Genomic DNA, 21,292 nt, shown 5'->3' on the forward strand with positions numbered 1-21,292 from the left:
CCTCCCATGGAAGGTGAGTGGTGTAGCAGAAAAAGAACTTGTCTCACAGTCACAATTTTTTGTTCAGTACTTGACCCGGACACTTAACCACCCAATCACCCCAATTTGCTTTATCCCCTCAATGTGCTCATCCACAGAGGATCAGAACACTGGCACTGCTTACCTGCCAAGGTCGTCTCGAGGAAAATGTGCCTTGAAGTAGTTATGAGACCTTGAGCAAGTCATTTCACTCAATATGTGTGTGTGCATGCTTACGTGAAATTGTTTAGTCTAAAAACGAAGGCGCTGAAATAAGTGGCATCTGAGGTTGCTCACAGCTCTAAGTGTTATTTTACTAATGCTTCTCTCACAGGAAAGCGCATCAGTTAAGAGGTGTGGTTTCCACATATACCACAAGATGGCAGTGTTGATCTTTAAAGATACTTGGAAAACTGTCCTTTACCTTTTTGTCATCTTAAGGAAGAAACTTGCTGAGGCTTTTTGTTATTGTTAGGATCAAGTTCATCCTGTAACAAATGAAGTCCGGGAGCTTTGTTATTATTGTTGTTTTAAATTAAAGAGTAGGATTAAACCTTATGATACAATGTACACAGCCTTGTCCTAAGTGTGTGCTGTCTCTCTCTCCAGCTTTTCCTCCCCCCCCCCCCTTCCCCCATCAGTCAGGCTGTCTCTGTCTCAGTGTCTCTCTTTCTGATTCAGTTCTCTTTATCTCTGACTCCCTCCTCCCCTCATCATTTCCTTCGCTCCCTCTGTCTTTGTCTCTAGACTAGACTTGAGATTTTATCAGTTTGGAGAGCTCCCAGGGAGGAGACTCCCTCTGCCAGTGCCCATTAGTACCTACTCCGTAGATCCCAGTCTTAGAGAGCCACCTAGGGTCACCATGAAAGATGCTCAGTGTTTTCTTCATGGACATATAGCCAGGATGTGTCAGAGAAAGAACTTGAAACCACATTTTCCTCATTCTAAGACAAGTTCTCCCTTTTCTTTACCAAATGTCTTGTCATAAACATAAATCATTCTCCTATTTCTTTCTATAAAATTCTGAAAAAAATAATCTTGATCCATAGTTATGATCCTTACCATGTACTGGCTTTGCCTTTAGCTCTTTTAGAAGCAGCTAGTTGGCTCAGTAGTTAAAATGCTAGATCTACAGTTAAGAAAACCTGACTTCAAATGCCTTTGACAGCTATGTGACCCTAGGCAAGTCACTTAACTTTTATGTACCTCAGTTTCCCCATCTGTAAAATGGAGATAACATAGTACCTGCCTTCCAGGACCATTGTGAAGGTAAAAATGAGATAATATTTATAAAGTACTTTGTGCAAACCTAAAGGGCTATATAAATGCCAATGATGATGATGAGGATAATGATGATGGTGGTGCTTTTACATAGCTATATAAGGTAAAAGAAGAATGAAATAATGCTCTCTTATTTTTGCATTTCACCAAAAGAAATCTCAGGCAATATTTGAATATTGTTTGACAGACTCTCTGATTCAGGTTTTGGGAGCAGCTCTAACCGTGTGTGCATATGTGTGTGTGTGTGTGTGTGTGTGTGTGTGTGTGTGTGTGTGTATGTATCTAGGGATAGCAAGATAGAAAATGTATCCTTAATTGAAATGATCTGGAAAGAGGAACTGGATGGTACTTAAAAGATTAAAGCTCCAGTGAAATCTATAAATGAGATATCCTGAGTAAAGAAAATTGTGGTTTCCTGAGATTGCATGTAAGAAAACCATTTCCCTTCAACAGGATTAAGAACATCTTCTTAGCATGAAGGCAAATGGAACCCATCCCATTTATCAGGAGGCTATTTCAATAGTTGCCCACTGCTGGTCTCTTACAAATTCCTCAATAGTTGAAGAATCTACTTTGGTAAGAGGAAGCATTTGCAAATGCAATATGTGGGAGGTACTTGCATAAATTTCATTACTGGTTGGTGAAATAGCAACAGCTGGAGTGTTGTATCCAGAATCTCCAAATTAAAACAAGCTCTGCTTATTTCAAATGAAAAATGTGCCTTTGCTTTCTTTTCCTAGGAAAGGCTATTTGAATAAATTTCTGTGCATGGTGCTGGATGAATGCAGATGTCTTATAATTAATTTTGGCAATAGACAATACCGAAGAATCTCATTTTCATTTTAGAAGAGGGGAGGGGAGCTAAATGAAGAGCTGGCTTTTTCCATTACTTATTGGGTAGAGTTGCCAGTGACTTTGATTGTGTTTATGGACTATAAGAGGAATTTTTCATGCATGAGTCAAGGGGAGAAACAATTCCACGTATTATAAATTCCACTTACAAACAAGAATAATATTGTCTCTCCCCCCATCTCTTTCATCAGAAGCCCTTCATCATTGTTTTTCTTAAGATGAAGGCGTATCTAACACACATTGATATACAAATCAACTCTCAAAGGGTAACAGCCAGATTGACTTTTTTTGGAGAAAGGAGCCAGGCTCATGCAGGTGTATAAAATTTCGCCTAAAACCTCCCAGAATTCTAACCCCTAGAGTCTTTCTCCTAACCCAAGACTTCCCACCCAGTCATGGCTCTAATATCTAGGTACTCAAAAGAATGCAAATCCTAAACCTGAATCTAAATATCAGTCAACCAGCCGATCAGGGAATCAGCATTTTAAAAGCATCTACTAGGTGCCAGGCCCAGTGCTAAGCACTGAGGATAAAAATGTAAAGAAAGAGACAATACCTATCCTCAAGTTTGGATCCAAGCCTCTGGCAGGTCTCTGTTTAATTGGAATCCCTTCTTCTTCTCTAGGAAGTCCTTTCTGACCAATTACTTAGAAAGTAGGGATAACGATACTCCCCAAAACAACACTGTCCAAACATGTTTTTCTTGTGACTTTCACTTCATTCACCACTTTGGGAAATTCATTTACCTTCCCTCTGCCAGTGTTTAATAATATAAATACTTTCTGGATCTATTCTTTTGTTTGTAAGCCCTTACTATGTCTGTTCATGTCTTTGTTTTCTGTCAAAAACAGAGCTTCTATAAGGCGGGATTGTGCCTTGCTTTGGAAAGTTCCCATTACAATCCCATGTGTAGATTACCATTTTATACTATGCTTTGATTGGGGTTGACTTTTATTAGTAGGTACTGATAAACTCTTCTCTCCATTAAGACAACTGAAAATATATTTCTCAGTCCCTTTACCCAGGTCCCAATTGAAACACACACACACACACACACACACACACACACACACACACACACACACACACACACAAGCTACCTCACTGGCATGCCCAGGTCCTGCAAGAAAACCTGAAAAACAATGACACCTCTACCCACACAACATCTCTTTAAATCCTGTACAATCCTAAGTGATAGTAATTCTTAATGTTAATGTGGTTTCTTCTTTAACAAAGGTAAACAAAACCAAATTTGTCTGGATGGTTCATATAAGAATTTCATGGCATTTATTTTCTTCCTAGCTTTAAAACAATATTTAACAGTAAGTACTGTGTTGTTCTCTTCTCCCCCAAAACCATCCTATTTTTTAAAAAATTATTTTTATCAGCGGTGGAAAAAAATAGAACAGATTTCTAGGTGTTGAATTCCATTCCATTCAATAATATAAAAAGGATGTAATCAGTAGTACTGTATAGCTGAGCACTGTGGAGATGTTACTATTTGCCTTCAACAATTAGCCTTAACTTCTATCTCCATACTTCCCAATCTAATCAAGGACTGGATTCTATATTGAAGAAGAAACACACAAAAGCCACTAACTAATGGAGATTTCTCTCTCTCTCTCTCTCTCTCTCTCTCTCTCTCTCTCTCTTTCTTTCTCTCTCTCCATCTCTCTCTGTCTCTGTCTCTCTCTGTCTCTCTTTGTCTGTCTGTCTGTCTCTCTCTCTCTTGCTTCCCTCTTCCCCTTCTCTCTGCCTGTCTGTTTCTTATCAAGGTCCTTCTGATTGGAATCTTCTACTTCTGATTGCTTTGCCCTGTGTCTTCAGATATTATAGTTTTCTTGGTTCATTTCTTTCTTTCTTGACATTTGTGCCTCTGTGGTTCTTTCTTGTCACTGCTGTCTGTTTCTTGTAACATTGTCCTTAACCTAGGTCCAGGCCCAGCCATACGATGCTGTCGAAAAAGGGGCAAGTCTCATCATAAGGAGTTTTTCCTCCTTCAGATGACTGCGTTCAAACTGCACCTGTCACACTCAGCTTGTGTGATTGTGGGCAAGTCATTTGCCTCTTGGAAAAACGACTTTACTAAGTGCCTTGATTTGCCTGAGCTTCCTTACTATCCAAAGGAGATAGTACTGACCTGGGAATCAGAATCAGCCAGTCAGGAGGCAGACTGAGCATCCCTTAAGTTGGATATACCAAGAGCTCCCCTGCAATGTTTGCTTGCTGAACCTAGAACTCCCTCTGCTGTGCTGGCTGGCAACCACAGAACTGACTTAAGCTGCTTCATAGCAGCTCTAACAGACAGAACTACCATAAGCATTCTAGTTCTGGGACCTTGGAGACTTTTCAATGTGACCCTCTTACTTATTCCTTGTAGGTGTCTCATGATCTCTATGAAATGGCCCTTCCATGGGAAATGGAAACTGAATCCAAGGGACTGTGGCAGTATCTGATTGGGCCATGACACAACGGGGAAATTCAAACCCATGGTGGAGTTACCTGACTGGGCCACAACACAGCCATTCCTTCTCAGCTTTGCAGTTTCTCATTATCTTTGCCTTTTGCCTGTTGCCTGTCGCTACTTTGAGAGAACACAAACATGCATGTAATCTAATTCTTCTCTTCGTCTTTCTTAGATTGAACCCTGGAGGTTGACACTCTCTAGATTTCAATCTTCCTATTTTCAAAATGTGAGAAATGGATTGAAATGTCCTTTTGAAATCCCTTTCAGTTGTAAATTGGTGATCCCTTGATCTACAAGCCTCTGTTTGCTTTTTAAAGCCCTTTTACAATGAATTCCACTTTCGTTCCAGGATTATTGTCCATTATCCTACTTTACATGCTCTTGTTCTAGCCAAATTGGCCTGCTTCATGTTCCCAGTACGTGACACTCTCTTTCCTATCTCTATACCTTGGCACAGGCTGCCCTCTGCCAGGAATGCTCGCCTTCCTCACTTCTAACAGAATCCTTACCTTCCTTCAAAATCAGCTTTACTCATCACCAGCCCCAAACCAAGGTGCCCTGAAAGAAAAGATCACAGGTTTTTCTTTATCACCTACTCCCTTACTCTCTAACAACAGCACACTATCCACCTACTTTTAAAGGTAAGCTACTATAAAGCTCCTCAAGGGAAAATGCAGTAGGGCTATTAGAGAGAGATTCAGAAATAGGAGAGAAAGGTAAATTTAGATCCTTCTAACCACCCTGGGAACTAGGTGCTATTACCCCCATTTTACAGTTGAAACTATAAAAGGTTAAGTCACTTGCTCAGGGTCACACAGTCAACGTGTCTGAGGTTAAATTTGAACTTACGTCTTCCTGATTCCATGTCCAGAGCTCTTTCTATCCTATCACCTAGCTGCTTCTTTGAATAAAATAAACTAGAATGAACAAATCTCTTGGGGAAAAGGGCTTTCATTAATTTTAAATTTCTGTCCCCAGAGCTTAGCCCATGGTAAGTGTTTAATAAATGTTTGTTGAACTGAATTGAATTGACTTACTCCCACAGGTCAAATTTCACTTTATAAAGAAACAGCAAGAATATCAGAAACTAGAAGAGCCTCAAATGTCCTAGAGCTGTTGGAGGTCCCAGGACAAACCTTTTTCTTCTCTCAGTTGTTCATTTTGCCCTGTTCCTGAACTTCTCACTTGCATCTCTACTGCATCTTCTGTCTACTGCATCTACTGCTGTCTTGTTAGTATATAATTGTATCCTCAAGACTCAGCACAGTTCCTGGTTAGTAAAGTATTTAATAAATTCATCTATCTATCTATCTATCTATCTATCTATCTATCTATCTATCTATCTATCTATCTAGTAAATTACCTTTAAAGACCTAGGAGGAGGGTTGCTGTGATTATGGAGTAGGGAACTAGGTGGGGATGAAGAAGAACCTTGGTCTTTTCTTCTCAGGGTTCTTTGGTTTGGAAATGCTACCATGTAAGGAGAAGCAGTAGCATCAAGAATTGGAGGGAGGTACGAACAAGCTGAGACCTGGGCTTGAGGGTGGAAAAATAATGGGGTTATGGGGCTCTCTTTGGTATTATATCGTATCTTTCCCTTACTAGATTTCAATGCCTTGAAGATAGAGACTACGTTCTTTTAAAGTTTATCATCCCCATGGCCTATCAATGTCTTGCCCGTAGTAGACACGATGTTAAATGAATTGAAAGTTTCTAAAATTAGTGAGATCACAATTAGGGTGCTCACTGGTGTTTTCACTGAGAGATTTGTCTAAAAATATTTATTGAGAACACTTTAGGTTTCATAAATAATCCTCGTTCTTTTAAATATACCACTAATCATCGATATTCTGTTCACACTTGTTGAACTGTGGTTCACATTCCTATTTCAAAAGGGGAATGAAGTCAAAGATAATAAAGAAAAAGTAACTAAAACTCATTTCCTAAAAATGAGGGTTTTTTTTTTGATAGAACTTAAAGGGAGTTTCATATAAGAAATTCACTCTTCCAATGGAGATGGGCACCTGTTATTCAGCTTATAGCGATAGAAAATTGCCTTAAAGAAAGAAATTAACATGATAATATTGTTGTAGATTTGGAGGGAATAGCAAGTTGTGTATGGTAAATTTGTGGTTTCATATGTGATCATCTTTTTTATGGTACTGTGTTATGGAAATGCTTGTTTTGTTCCATGAATTGAAAATAAATAAATTTTTTTAGAAATACTAAAAACAGAAAAGAAAAGAAAAGAAAAGAAAAAAAATTGCCTCGTTTTGGCCATCAGAACCAAGCTTTTGTGCTGCCTTCACTCCAGTCATCATCTTTGTCTTGCCCCACCACAATCTTGGACTGTGATGAGCTTCAAGAGGTGAATATTTGTTTTATCTGGTCTGGCAGCCGATCTCCACAGCACTTCCTGGTCATTTCCACACCATATGGAGTACTTTGCCTGCTCTTTTCCTATTTCCCTTTAAGTGTTATCTTCCTTCCATTCTAACATAAGGACCTTCGAGGGAAGGGACTGTCTTGTTGTACCTGCTCTCACAGAGCTTACATTCCTTTGGGGGAGATAAATCACATATGTAACCAATATGTATATGCAAAGTAAATACAAACTAATTTTTCAGAGGGGAAAGGCATGGGCTAATTGCCATTAGCTAAGTTTGGCAACTAGGGGGATCAGAAAAGGTTTTATATAAAAAGCATGTCTTGAACAGAGTTTTGAAGGAAATAAGGAGATTTAAGACATGGAAATGAGGTAGGAATTTCTGACATACAGGAAAGTCAATGCAAAATCTTATGGTTCTCCCTCCTTAGTATAGTCCAAGGTCAGTGCCTAAGTACTGGGTAACCTGTGAATTGCTTTTTAAATGCCTTACCTGACATGATCGGCCAGGTGTTGTTCTCTTGGGCTCTGATGATGGGTGGGAACACTCTGCCAGAAACTGCACCCCAATAGCACTCACTACCAGACATTTGGTGTTCCCCATTCTGAAGATGGAGATGGATGGCTATGAGAAGCATAATTCCATGGAACCAGGAACCTATCCAGCAGCACTGCCTGTGTAGTGTTGGTACTGGGAGCGTTGACATTGCTTAGGAGGTAACTGGTGCCTGATCAAACATTCTCAATAACCTTGGACAAAAAAGAGCTTTCACTACCCAAAAGAATCATGAGCATAAAGGATAGATGAGATTTGAGGGAAGAAATATTGCCAAACCTGCACAGAAAGGTCAAATTTTCCTCTGATGTTTCCTGCCTAACCTCAGTCCATTCTGATTTACAGTCCTGTGCCTTTGTTACCAAGTGAAATACAAATGCCACCCAAACCATGATTTGCTACTTCAAAAGTGCTGAGGTGATGTTTTCAGTGGATATCAAAGACACTTGATTTTTATGGAGTCAGGAGGCAAAGCAACAATGTTACCTTAGCTAAAAGTCTAAATCTTGGCTGAGCATTCTGAGGTCTAGGTCCATGGCCAAAGAAAGCAATACAGAGAGAGGGTTGAGTAATATTCCCCTTGTCTCCACACCCGCATGGTATCAGAGGCAGGAACTATCAGGGACAGGGTCAAGGGAAGGGAGACAAAGGGTCATCATGGCCAACTTGTTGGTGAGGACCCAGGGACAAGCGGTGAGGCCAAGCAGGGATGGATTTACATCAAGGAGCAGCTGTGTAGGAGTCAGAGGTGGGAAATGTGTCTTCAGCTCTGAAATGATGGCATGGCAGTGCCAGAACACTGGGATACAAAAGGGCAGAAGGCAGGTGGCACCAGTGGTTAGGCAAGCATCCAAGGATCACAGGATCCAAAAAGAATAGAGCTCAGATCCAGGGTACATCTTCCAATTGGATTGAATCAGTGTCATAGATGTTATTGCTATTGTTTTGAGTTCTAGCGTTTGAGACTAGTCTGCCCACCTTGATCTGTTTCCTGAGCTTTAGATATTGGCATCACCCTGCCCCACAATGCTAGCCAGCATAGTGATGGACGTGAGCTCTTCCCTAACCAAGAACTGAACCACATGGTACAACTAACTCTTCATTGCCCTCCTGTCTTTGGAAAGTCATCTGCTTTGATTCATCCTTAGGTGAGTACCAGATGTATCCACATCTAGGAAGGGAACCTCACACTGTAGTGACCAAGATAGGGGTGGCACCTGATTTAGATCTGAGTTATTTGTGATGGTGAGTAACCTTCACAGGTTAATTTGACTCCTAGGGTAATGTTGAACATTGACTTTATTCTAGGTCCAAGTCAATGGAATGGATATGAAACCAAACTGATTTTCTGGGGACTTCCTGCCATATTTCAAACTCACATTGATGGGGCTATACAGGAATTAAAATCAAACTCACACTGAGGAATATGAATTAGTTTTTCAGGGCATTTGTTTTCCCATGGAAGTTATTTGGACAGTGCAGCTCGGGTTAAAAAGTATCATGGAACAGTGATTAGAGAGCTGGCCTTGGAGTCAGGAAAAGCTGGGTTCAAGTCCTGCATCTCACATATATTGATTGCCTGATCCTGGGAAAGTCATTAATCTTTAAGTGCCCTTAGCAACTTTTTAAGACTAATTTGTGGAGTAGGTGCCAACTTCTATCAATACAAGGAATTTCCTCATACAGAGTCCCCTTTATTAATGAAATTATAGGACTGATTAAAAACAACAACAACAAAAGACATACTTCTTTAGTCAGAGTGGTAGCAGGCTTAACTGTGTCTTGGAGGATGAAGGTGATGACTAGACAGAAGAAAGTGGTTAGTGTCTTTCCCTTTTCAGTTAATGACTGGTGCCCTGAAGTGGGAGGGGCTATGTGTTCTTATCCAGGATCCATTTCAAATGCACCGTTCCTGATGAGTGAGTTGTTTTATTGTTCTAACTGAGATGTAAACTTAAGGAATGAGTGAACCAGTCCTATCATCAGCCTCCATGAATTCTTTCACCCCTCAAGTGAAAGCCTCACATTGGCATGTCCCACCATAGGTCTCTTGGTTTAGAAAGTGATCCCTGAAAAAGTCTTTGACTGCCAACTTCACACATTGCTGCTTAGTTCATAAATCTGCTTTGTCACTGTGCCCTAAAGCAATTGACTATGGTCTGTCCTCTCTCTACCTCACAGCATTCTGCTTCCTGGGAGGATTTTCCAGGTTGCCAGGAAGTGAGTGAAGCTAAGAAGTGCAATAGGAATAGTCTTAAGTCAATTGGTGGGTGCAGTTGAGCCTGAGGATGGATTGGTTTGGAGCCAACTTTTCTCTGAGTACCCCAGCAGGAAAACCATTCTGGTTTTCTGCTGCAGGGAATTACTTGCTTTTGTCAGATTTTCTGATCTTATTAAATATGTTTTCCAGCAATGCACTTCCTGTAAGCCACATGTTTCTAAACATTTGAGGAGGGGGTCTGTGATTTTTCATTTTCTTCAATGGCTGTACACTAACAAAGATGTGTGGTAGAGGTGTGAGAGTTGACATAATAGACTCTAACAGCCCCAAAAGTGGCATTAAGATCTACCATGTACAATAAATACATATGCTATTTACAACAGGCTTGGAATTCTTTTCTTTGCATTAGAGACTGAGAATGGCTAAGAGTCATTCATCACAGTGAGGTTTTTAGAAGATTTATGACTAAATGAAATTGCTTCAAAGTTTTTTTTTCTTTCAAGAACAAAATCATTTCCAATTTTCATAGCTTTTATTGATTTTTTCCCCCTAGACTTTAAGCCCCTACATTTTGGGTGTGGAGGATAATATTAATTACTTCTTTTAGGTTTATACAGAACTAATGTCTGGCTTCTGACTTCATCATTCAACTGAAACTGCTCTATCCAAAGTTACTAATGCTATTTTTATATTTTTATTTTTAATTTTTTAAAAACTAAGTTATTTTATTTGTTTTCAGTGTTTTACAATCACTTCCATATATCTTAGATTTTTTCCCCTCCTTTCCTACTCCCTCCCTGAGACAGCATACAATTGTATATAGGTTCTGCACATATATTCCTATTAAATACATTTTCACCTTAGTCATGTTGCATAGAAGAATTAAAATGAATTGGAGAAATCATAAAACAAAACAAAACATAATACAAAAGAAAATGGTCTGCTTTATTCTGCAATCCAATTCCATAATTCTTCTCTGGATGTAGAAGGCATTTTGCCCCAAGATTCCATTGGGAATTTTTTAAGTCCATGCACTGCAATGAAGTACTAAGTCTACCAGAAATATTCCTCACACACTGTGGTTATTGCTATGTACAAAGTTCTCCTGGTTCTGCTCCTTTCACTCAGCATCAGTTCATATAAGTCTTTCCAGGCCTCTCTGAAGTCTTCCTGTTCATCATTTCTTATAGCACAATAGTATTCCATTACATTCATATACCACAATTTATTCAGCCATTCCCCAATGGATGAGTATCCCCTTGATTTCCAGTTTTTGGCCACCACAAAGAGAGGTGCTATAAATATTTTTGTACATGTGGGACCCTTTCTCATTTTTATGATCTCTTGGGGATACAGTCCTAGAAGCAATATTGCTTGGTCAAAGGTATGCACATTTTGTAGCCCTTTGGGCATAATTCCAAATTACTCTGCAGAATGGTTGGATCAGCTCACAGCTCCACCAACAATGAATTAGTGTTCCAACTCTCCCACATCTTCTCCAACATTTATCGTCTTCCTGTTTTGTCATTTTAGCCAATCTGATAGGTGTGATGTGATATCTTAAAGTTGCTTTGATTTGCATCTCTAATCAGTAGTGATTTAGAACATTTTTTCATATGACTATAGATATCTTTAATGTCTTCCTCTGAAAACTGCCTGTTCATATCCTTTGACCATTTACCAACTGGGGAATGATTTGTATTCTTGTACATTTGACTCAGTTCTCTATATATTTTAGAAATGTGACCTTTATCACAGACACTAGTTGCAAAACTTTGTTCCCAGTTTTCTGCTTCCCTCCTAATTTTGTGCTGGGCATTAAAGATCATTATTCCTATTGCTCACATTTTTTAGCTCCATGTGGTCAAAGTCCAGCTAGCATTTCAATGTTCTTTTTTCATGTAATCAACTTTTGCCTCTATTCTTACCTAACCTTTACCTACCGAATGGGCATTTGCTTCAGACAAACTGAGACCTGTTCAAGATTTTTCTTTAAAAAGGCCACTGCCTGGGCCAGGGGGAGTGGTTAGGCCATTCCCATTTTGACTCTCAGAGGCTGGAGAGACACTAGGAGGGCAGAAGGGGACAGGGAAGTGGCAGAGGGACTGTCGTTCTGTACCATTTTGCTGGGGAGCTCCTGGGCACCGTACTCAGGGTTTGGCTCACTGAAGTTGAGGACCTCAGAATAAACCATACAGAATTCTCCAGTCTTCTGCAGATCACCTCCACGGGCCAGTGTAGAGCGTCAGATAGCCTTTAAATACTGAAGCATATCCCTTGGTGAGATGGATGATGTCCCCAGGCTGGATCAGGTTGCCGACATCATCCCAAACAGATATATTGATGCTTCCTGCTTTATGTGCTGCTACTTTGCAGGTTCTCACCTCATGTCCATCTTTTGTCTTGGTCACTTAGACTGTCTCTAGCACAATAAAGATGAGATTCAGATTCTTAAGTCCTTTCTTAAGGTCTTTCACAAAGGTCTCCACTCCCCAATGGCCCGAACCTGCCTCCTGGCCCCCCCAAACTACCACCCACCCCGTGGGGGAGGATGGTGCATGCTGCTTAGCCACCCCAACATTCTTTTTTTTTTTTAATTTTGAGTTTCAAATTCTATGTATGAGAAAAATAAAACAAAATAAAGTAAAAAATAGCATGCTTTGGTCTGCATTCAGGTGCCATCAATTCTTTCTCTGGAAGTGGATAGCATTATTCATGATGAGTCCTTTGGGACAATCCTCTCATTTTAAAGTCGGGGAAGCTGAGGCCTGAGTATATTGAACTACTCAACCAGGATCACACAGATAATAAGGAATGAGAGAAATGATTATTAATAACCAAATAATATCAGGGAGATACAGGGTTTTTTCCCTTCCTATTTCCTCATTTAAAAATAGTCTCTGAAGGACTGGGTTGATCATGAGATGGGGTTAACATTATCCTCAATTTTTGGTGGGATCCTACCCAACTGGAAAAGCTTATTTCTGATTAAAGGGTAAAGAGGATCTAATCTAGGTGAATTCCACTCCATTGTTTAACTATATAAGTGGTCTGGGAGGAGGATTGATCCTTTTGTATAGATTGCTGGATGAGTCTCTTTGTCCCAGTGACATGATTAAAGTTACATCCTCCAGCACCTCATTAGAATAAGGCCACCTCTCTTTGTAATACTAATTCTCTCATTAATTGTTAACCAATCAGAGTTTATTTATGCCTGTTGGGAACACCTACTCTCCAAGGGTATTTAAGGATTCAGAGGCCTCCAAAGGACATCTTTGATCTATGAGGAAAAGGCATTACCCTCAATCTATTAATTTTTTGCTAGCCATAATTAATAAATTGAATATATAAATTATCTCTTGGACCTTTCATTTGTCACTGGGTAGAGATAGGATTGGAACCCAGACCTGTGTCCAAATCCTACACTCTTGCCATTGAACCACAGTGCACAGTTCTGAACATAGAGCAGATTTTGAGAAAGTGCTTACTGATTTATGATTGAAGTGTGGCAAGTATAAAGTGTTAGTGTGCTCTTGATGAGAAGGCTATCAGTTAAGAAATGACTATGATTGTTACATGTTTGAATGTGGAAAAAGAACACCAAGGAAAATTGTTTGGATCGAGTCCTGTGATTTCATTGGTATGTAGACACACTAGTGAGGAAACTCCCTCCATCACTGCAGATTAGTGAAGGTTCCTCCAATTATAGCCCTAGGGTGGTACTTAGAACATTGAGTTACTCATCCATCCCCCTGCAAGTGTTCTTATCAAACATTCGACGCTCACTTGATTCTATGAGTTTTCTCATGCAATCCCTGATGCTCAAATTTCCATCATCCTCCTTCACTTCAAGGCTCAAATCAGGTGCAATTTCTTCCTTGAAGTCTCCCCTGATATGACCTCCACATTCCAATATGTGTTAGATGTAGAACTTGTACCTAGGCCTTCCTGTCTTGGAACTGGCTCTCTATAGAAACTACATCATAACTATACCACATTTACTCTCACTTTGCAAAAAAGAAGATAAAATGATTGATGATATAAGTGAATGCTGGGCATTTATTAATTCCTTTTATCATAAAAGCTCATTAACAAGTAATAACCAAGAGAAATCAAGGGTCAAAATATTCACCCATGTAGCTTTAGTTTAGAGACACAGAGATTCAAGGCTCTAAAGGGAAATCCTCCAAATTGTAATGAAAAATCCAGATTACCCAGTAAAAGAATATTGATCATTATAGATCATAGATCATTTCAGTGGTTTTTAAAGCTATCAACCAGCTATTATGTACAGATGAGGTTATGGAACTGATATTTTCTCTACCTATTGATGAGGAGACTATGCAAATCACTTAAATGGCACTTTTAGTCAGCTGACTGGTTGTGCTTTTATTTTTTTCAAAAAAATTATTTCATTAAATATTTTCACACATTCATATAAAAATTACTTTAACAACCTCTTTTTAAAATTATGAGTTCAGGGGGTGGAGCCAAAATGATGGATTTGAAGCAGGGACCTGCTAGAGGTCTCCCTCCAAACACCTGAAAAAACCCGTAAACATGACTTTAAACAAAATCTAGGGCCACAGAAGTCACAAAATGGCAGACTGAAGCAAATTTCCAGCCCAAGACAATCTAGAAAATTGACAGGAAGGATCTATTGCACAAGGTGGGAAGCAAAGATCAGTGTGGGCCATGCCAGCACAGATGGAGCAGGAATAGGCTTTAGAGGACTAAATTGCTGGTGGCTGTTGTGGTTTCCATACTTCTCAATCCACAAACCCTAAAGACAGTTTCAAAAGTCAATGGGAAGGGTCTTTCACTTGGCTGAGAGGAGAACTTGGTCTGGCCTCAGTCCTAGTTCATGCCCTGTCCCACTCCCAGTGTGGCAACAACCACTGCTGAAGTAGAGGGTGCTTCTGGAGGTTTTCACATGCCAAAGAGCTTAAAAGCAAAATAATTTTGAAATTGATCAAAAAAGGGGGAAAAGAAAGAGACTATAGATTCTTACTTTCTCGATGAAGAGGTATCTTCTTATGTCATTGGCAATGAGGAAGATCAAAACAAAGAACCAGAAGACTACGAATCAAAATCTCCTGCATCCAAAGCCTCTAAGAAAAATATGAATTGGTTTCAGGTCGTGGAAGAGCTTACAAAAGATTTTGAAAATCAAGTAAGAGAAGGAGAGGAAAAATTGAGAAGAGAAATGAGTGTGATGCAAGAAAATAATGAAAAACAAGTCAACAGCTTGCTAAGGGGAACCTCCCCAAAAGTGCTGAATAAAATAACAGCCTCAAAATTAAACTAACCCAAATGGCAAAAAAGGTCTAAAAAGTCACTGAGGAGAAGAATGCTTTAAAAAGCAGAATGGGTCAAATGGAAAACGTGGTCTAAAAGTTCACTGAAGAAAATAATTCCTTAAAAATTAGAGTGGAGCAAATAGAAATTAATGACTTTATGAGAAATAAAAAAATCATAAAACAAAACCAAAAGAGTGAAAAAATAGGAGACGATGTGAAGTATCTCACTGGAAAAACAACTGACCTGGAAAATGGATCCAGGAGAGATAATTTAAAAATTATTGGACTACCTGAAAGTCATGATAAAAAAAAAGAACCTAGACATCACCTTTCAAAAAATTATCAAGGAAAACTGCCCTGATATTTTAGAACCAGAGGGTAAAATAGAAATGGAAAGAATCCACCAATCATCTCCTGAAAGAGATCCCAAGAGGAAAACTTCTAGCAATATTGGAACCAAATTTCAGAGTTCCCAGTCAAAGAGAAAATATTGCAAGCAGCCAGAAAGAAACCATTCAAGTATTATGGAAATGCAATCAGGGTAAAACAAGATTTAGCAACTTCTGCACTAAGGGATCAGGAGACTTGGAGTATGATATTCCAGAGGTCAAAGGAGATAGGATTTAAACCAAGAATCACTTACCCAGCAAAACTGAGTTTAACTTCAGGGGAAAAAATGGAACTTCAATGAAATAGAGAACTTCCAAGCATTCCTGTTGAAAAGACCAAAGTTGAATAGAAATTTAACTTTTAAATTCAAGAACCAAAAGAAACATGAAAAGGTAAACAGTAAAGAAAAACCATAAGGGATTTATTAAAGTTGAACTGATTACATTTCTACATGGAAAGATGATATTTGTAACTCATGAGACCTTTCTCAGTATTAGGATAGTTGGAAGGAATATATGTGTATGTTTGTGTGTGTATGTGTATGCATATATACATATATATATGTCTGTGTGTGCACATACATATATATGTATATATATATATATATATATGTGTAGACACACACACATACACACACACAGAGAAAGAGAGAGAGAGAGAGCAAGCACAGAATAAGCTGAATATGAAGAGATGATATCTAAAAAAGAAAATTAAGTATTGAGAGGAATGTACTAGGAGAAAGAGAGAGAGGTGGGATGTAGTAAATCATCTCACATAAAAGAGGCAAGAAAGAGCTTTCAAAATGGAAGGGAAGAAAGTGAAGATGAGAGGAAATAAGTGAGTCTTACTGTCATCAGATTTGGCTTCGGGAGGGAATAACATACATACTCAATTGGGTATGGAATTTTATCTTACCCTACAGGAAAATAGAAAGAAAGGGGATAAGACAGGATGGGAGGGTTATAAAATTAAAGAAGGGAGGGCAGACTGGAGGAAAGGTTAATCAGAATACACACTGACCTATGGTGGGTGGCGGGGGGAGATGGGGAGTAAATTTGAAGTTCAAAATTTTGTGGAAGTGAATAGTGAAAACTGAAAATAAATAAATTTTTCAAAAAAGAAAAAAAATTGAGTTCTGAATTCTCCCCTTCCTTTCTAAGTCACCCTTCTTGAAAAAAAAAAGCAATTTTATTACAATTATACATCTGAGGTCATGTTGCATGTATTTTCAACTAACCCTGTACATTTGAGAAATGAGATCTTCAAGAGAGAAACTTGAGGCAATTTTTCCCCTCCAGTTTCCTGCTCTCTTTCTAATGTTAATTGAATTAGTTTTGTTTGTGCAAAAGCCTTTTAATTTCATATATTTAAAATTATCCATTTTACAAACTGTGATGCTCTGTCTCTTATTTGTGTATAAACCCTTTCCTTATGACAGTTACATTTTCCATACTCCCCTAATTTATGTCATCACCATTTATAGGTAAATCATTTATGCATTTTGACCTTATCTTGGTATACAGTGTGAGGTATTGGTTTATACCTGGTTTCTACTAACCTGCTTTCTAGATTTTCCAGCAATTTTTGTCAAATAGTGAACTTTTGTCCTCAAAACTTAGATCTTTATGTTTATCAAATACTAGATTACTATGGTATTTTGGTACTGTGTACTATGTATCTAATCTATTACACTGATCCACCACTCCATTTCTTAGCCAGTATCAGTTTGTTTTCATGATTACCACTTTGAAATAATTATTAGTAGGCTACTTTTCTGAACATTTTTTTTTTTTTTTACCATTGGTTCTCTTGATCTTCTTGATGCTTCCAGATGAATTTTGTTTCTATTTTTTTCCTAGCTCTATAAAATAATTCTTTGGTAGTTGACTTCTATGACATTGAATAAATTCACTTAGGTAGAATTGTTATTTTTATTATATTGGCTTGGCCTACTCAGGAGCAATAGATATATCTCCATTTGTTTAGATCTGTGTTTAACTATACGAAATGTGTTTTATAATTATGTTCATATACTCTCTGAGTTTGTCTTGGCATGTAGACTCATAAGTATTTTGTATTATCGGCAGTTATTTTAAATGGAATTTCTCTATCACTTGCTTTTGGATTTTGTTGATAGTGTATAGAAATGCTGATGACTACATTGGTTTATTTTGCATACTGAAACTTTGTTAAAGTTGTTAATTGCTTCAGTTAGTTTTTTAGTTGATTCTCTAAGTTTCTCTAAGTCTGCAAAGAATGATAGTCTTGTTTCCTCATTGCCTATTTTCATTCCTTCATTGTCTTTTTCTTGTCTTATTGCTACAGCTAGCATTTCTAGTACAACATTGAGTCATGATAATGGACATCCTTTTTCCACTCCTGATCTTATTAGGAATGTCTCTAGTCTATTCGTATTACAGATAGTGTTTGCTGATGATTTTAAATAAATATTGCTTATCATTTTAGAGGCTCCATTGATTTCTATGCTATTTGGCGTTAATTAACAGGGGGTTGTGTTTGTCCTTCATTTTCAAAGAGGACCATGACATCAGAAAAATGATGACATCTAACACAACCTGTGAGTAGATTGAGTTGCCTAAATGGAGACCCAGCTAGCTGGGTAACTCTCCTCTCCTCTTCCCTTCCCTTCCCTTCCCTTCCCTTCTTTCTGGTCTCCCCTAAAGCCTTGGACCTCTTGCACTCTGAAGCCCATGAATTGAACAGGGAAGGGTCCCTGTCCAACCTCCACTCAGTGGGTGGTTTTGGAACTCCTGGTTTAGAGTGAATGTCTCATTAACAGGAATAGATTATAGCAATCTGATGTTTGAAAAAACCAAGGATTCCAGTTTCTGGGATAAGAACTCACTGTTTGACAAAAAACTTTTAGGAACATACTGTGGAAGAAACTGGCCATAGATCAACATCTGACACCATATACCAGGATAAAGTCCAAATGGGTACATGGTCTAGGTATAAAGACTGATACTTTAAACAAATTAGGTGAGCAAGAAATAGTTTATCTGTCAGATTAATGGAGAATGGAGGAATTTGTGATGAGAAATAGAGAATATTATGAAATACAAAGTGGATAATTTTGATTACATTTAATTGAAAAGTTTTTGCACAAATAAAGCTAATGCAACCAAGATTAGGAGGAAAGCAGAAAACTGGGAAGAATTTTTACAACAAGTGTCTCTGATAAAAGTCTCATTTCTAAAATATAAAGAGAACTGAGTCAAATTTGAAGAATACAAGTCATTCCCCAATTGATAAGTGGTCAAAGGATATGAATAGGCAGTTTTTAGATGAAGAAAATAAGCTATCTATAGTCATAAGAAAAAATGCTCTAAATCATGATTGCTTAGAGAAATCCAAATCAAAATAACTCTGAGTTGCCACATCACATGTATCAGATTGGCTAACATGACAAAAAAGGAAAATGATAAATGTTGGAGAAGATGTGGGAAAATTGGAACACTAATTCGTTGTTGATGGAGCTGTGAACTGATCCAACCTTTCTGGAGAGCAATTTGGAATTACATCCAAAAGGTCATAAAAATGTGCATGTTTTTTGACCCAGCAATACAACTGCTAGGTCTGTATTCTGAAGAGATCATACAAATGGGTAAAGGACACACATGTTCAAAAATATTTATATCAGCTTTTTTTTGTGATGGCAACAAATGGGAAATTGAGGAATGGCCAAACAAGTTGTGGTATATGAATGTAATGGAATACTATTGTTCTATAAGAAATGATGAGCAGGCAAACTTCAGAAAAACCTGGAAAGATTTGAATGAAGTGATGCTGAGTGAAGTGAGCAGAATTAGGAGAACATTGTACACAGTAACAGCCACATTGTGTGATAACTAACTTTGATAGATTTATCTCTTATTAGCAATGCAAATATCCCACACAACTCCAAAGGATTCATGATGGAAAATGTTGTTCACATCCAGAGTCTGAATGCAGATCAAAGCATATTATTTGCTATTCTCTCTCTCTCTTTTTAAATGTTTTCTTCTTCCTCATGATTCCTCCTATTGGTTCTACTTCTTCTTTACAACCTGACTAATGTGAAAATAGATTCAATACGAATACATATGTAGTCTATATCAAATTACACACCATCTCGGGGTGGGGGAGGGAAGAGATAGGGAGAAAATTTTGAACTCAGAATCTTATGGAAGTGGATGTTGACAACTAAAATTGAATAAATAAATAAATAAATAATGATTTGAAAAATAATTCACTTGTGAATCCATGTGGTCCTAGGGATTTTTTCTTAGGGAAGTCATTTATGGCTTGTTCCATTTATTTTTCTAGGATAGGGTTCTTGAATTATTCTATTTCCTCTTCTGTTAATCTGGGCAGTATACACACATATGTATATGCATGTATGTATGCATATATATATATATGTATATGTATAATTTCTGAACTGCACTGTTTATTTTGCTGCTTGAAACCCAAGTGACAGGATGGCACTGCCATTATGGGGTTTCATTTAAACCTTTACTACACTGCAGTACAGAATTATGTGGGTACTTTTTTAGAGAACTTAAATTTTGCAAAATGCAGCAAACATTTTAATTTATATATGAGAAAAGGAAGTGTTCAAAAGGGTATGCATTTCAAGTTTTTGCAGCTTATTTCTGTGAGAGAATTTCTGCAGGTAAAACATGGTTAAATTTAACCAATAGTAATGTGTCAGTATATTTAAAATAGTGACAAAAATCTTTTCTCTGGTCATTAGTTGCCCATGACAAATTACTATGATGGTGTATATTTAGGATAAGGTATCAATATAACATAAATCCCATGGCATTTTGGTTTTCTTCTGGAGATCAAAGCTGTTTTTCTTTGTATAAATACAGTAGCAAAACACAAACCAGCTGACCAAAAAAGCACTTCTGCCATAACTCCAATGATTTTCAGGGTATATCAACCAACAGTAGTTTTGCTATTTCCAGTTCTTTTAAAGTTTACATTACTGCAGTGTTACCTCCCTGATTCATCATATTTCTTGAATGCTTAAAAATATATCCTTCTTGAGCCTTTTCAAATTCACTATCTCCTAAGTGCATTTTACTACCATGTTCTGTAATGGTAGCCATGATCAGTGGATGGAGGATGGCTGATTGTACAGTGACTGTTCCACAATGCTTTAATTATTTTTGTTATTTTTTTTTTTTGTGCTGTGTACATTTGAATTTCTAATGCATAAATTTCCAGTAATTGTGTACCCTTTTTGAGGTAATTTTCTCCAACATCTGTCTGGTATGACTGATACAATTGGAGCAAAATTTTTTGAAGCTTTCCATTTTCTCATTCTAGATATAATTTTCCAAGCTTTGTGTTTGTCTTGAACCACAGTCTATCATCCTTAGTGTCTTTCAGAGCTTCTAGTGTTGTTTCATAGAATCCTTGCAGTAAATCCAGTTGTTTGGAAGTAGAGATATAGAATAAAGCATAGAGTTAATAGACTTTTCAGAATAATTTCTTATAATTGAACTCCAAAAGTAAGTTAATGGTTGTTTATAACTGTTTGTCATTTCTGGATAGTTTGTTAACTTGACAAAATTTTATTTTAACCAATGGTTTCAGTGTTTTACATCCCCATTCTTCCTTTTCACTTTTAAGCTCCAAAACCTTCTGGAAACTACTCATTGCTGCTTTGGGGGTCATTCTCCTTCAACACTTTGGAACTGTAGTACTGTTTTTCCAAATCCACATTTTCTTCAGAGTTACTATTTTCAGAGTATTCCAGGTCATAGTCCTCCTCCTCATTACACATGAAATCATCCTCCATGTAAGACAT

General features: G+C 37.9%; 2 pseudogenes; both read right to left on the reverse strand.

Annotated features, from left to right (window-relative positions):
- Positions 1-6,453: 6,453 nt before the first annotated feature.
- LOC140502661 (SOSS complex subunit B1-like) lies at positions 6,454-20,391 on the reverse strand (annotated as a pseudogene).
- Positions 20,392-20,472: 81 nt separating this feature from the next.
- Positions 20,473-21,292, reverse strand: LOC140502662 (COP9 signalosome complex subunit 2 pseudogene; annotated as a pseudogene).

This window comes from Notamacropus eugenii, chromosome 4, assembly GCF_028372415.1.
Source record: "Notamacropus eugenii isolate mMacEug1 chromosome 4, mMacEug1.pri_v2, whole genome shotgun sequence".
NCBI lineage: Eukaryota > Metazoa > Chordata > Mammalia > Diprotodontia > Macropodidae > Notamacropus > Notamacropus eugenii.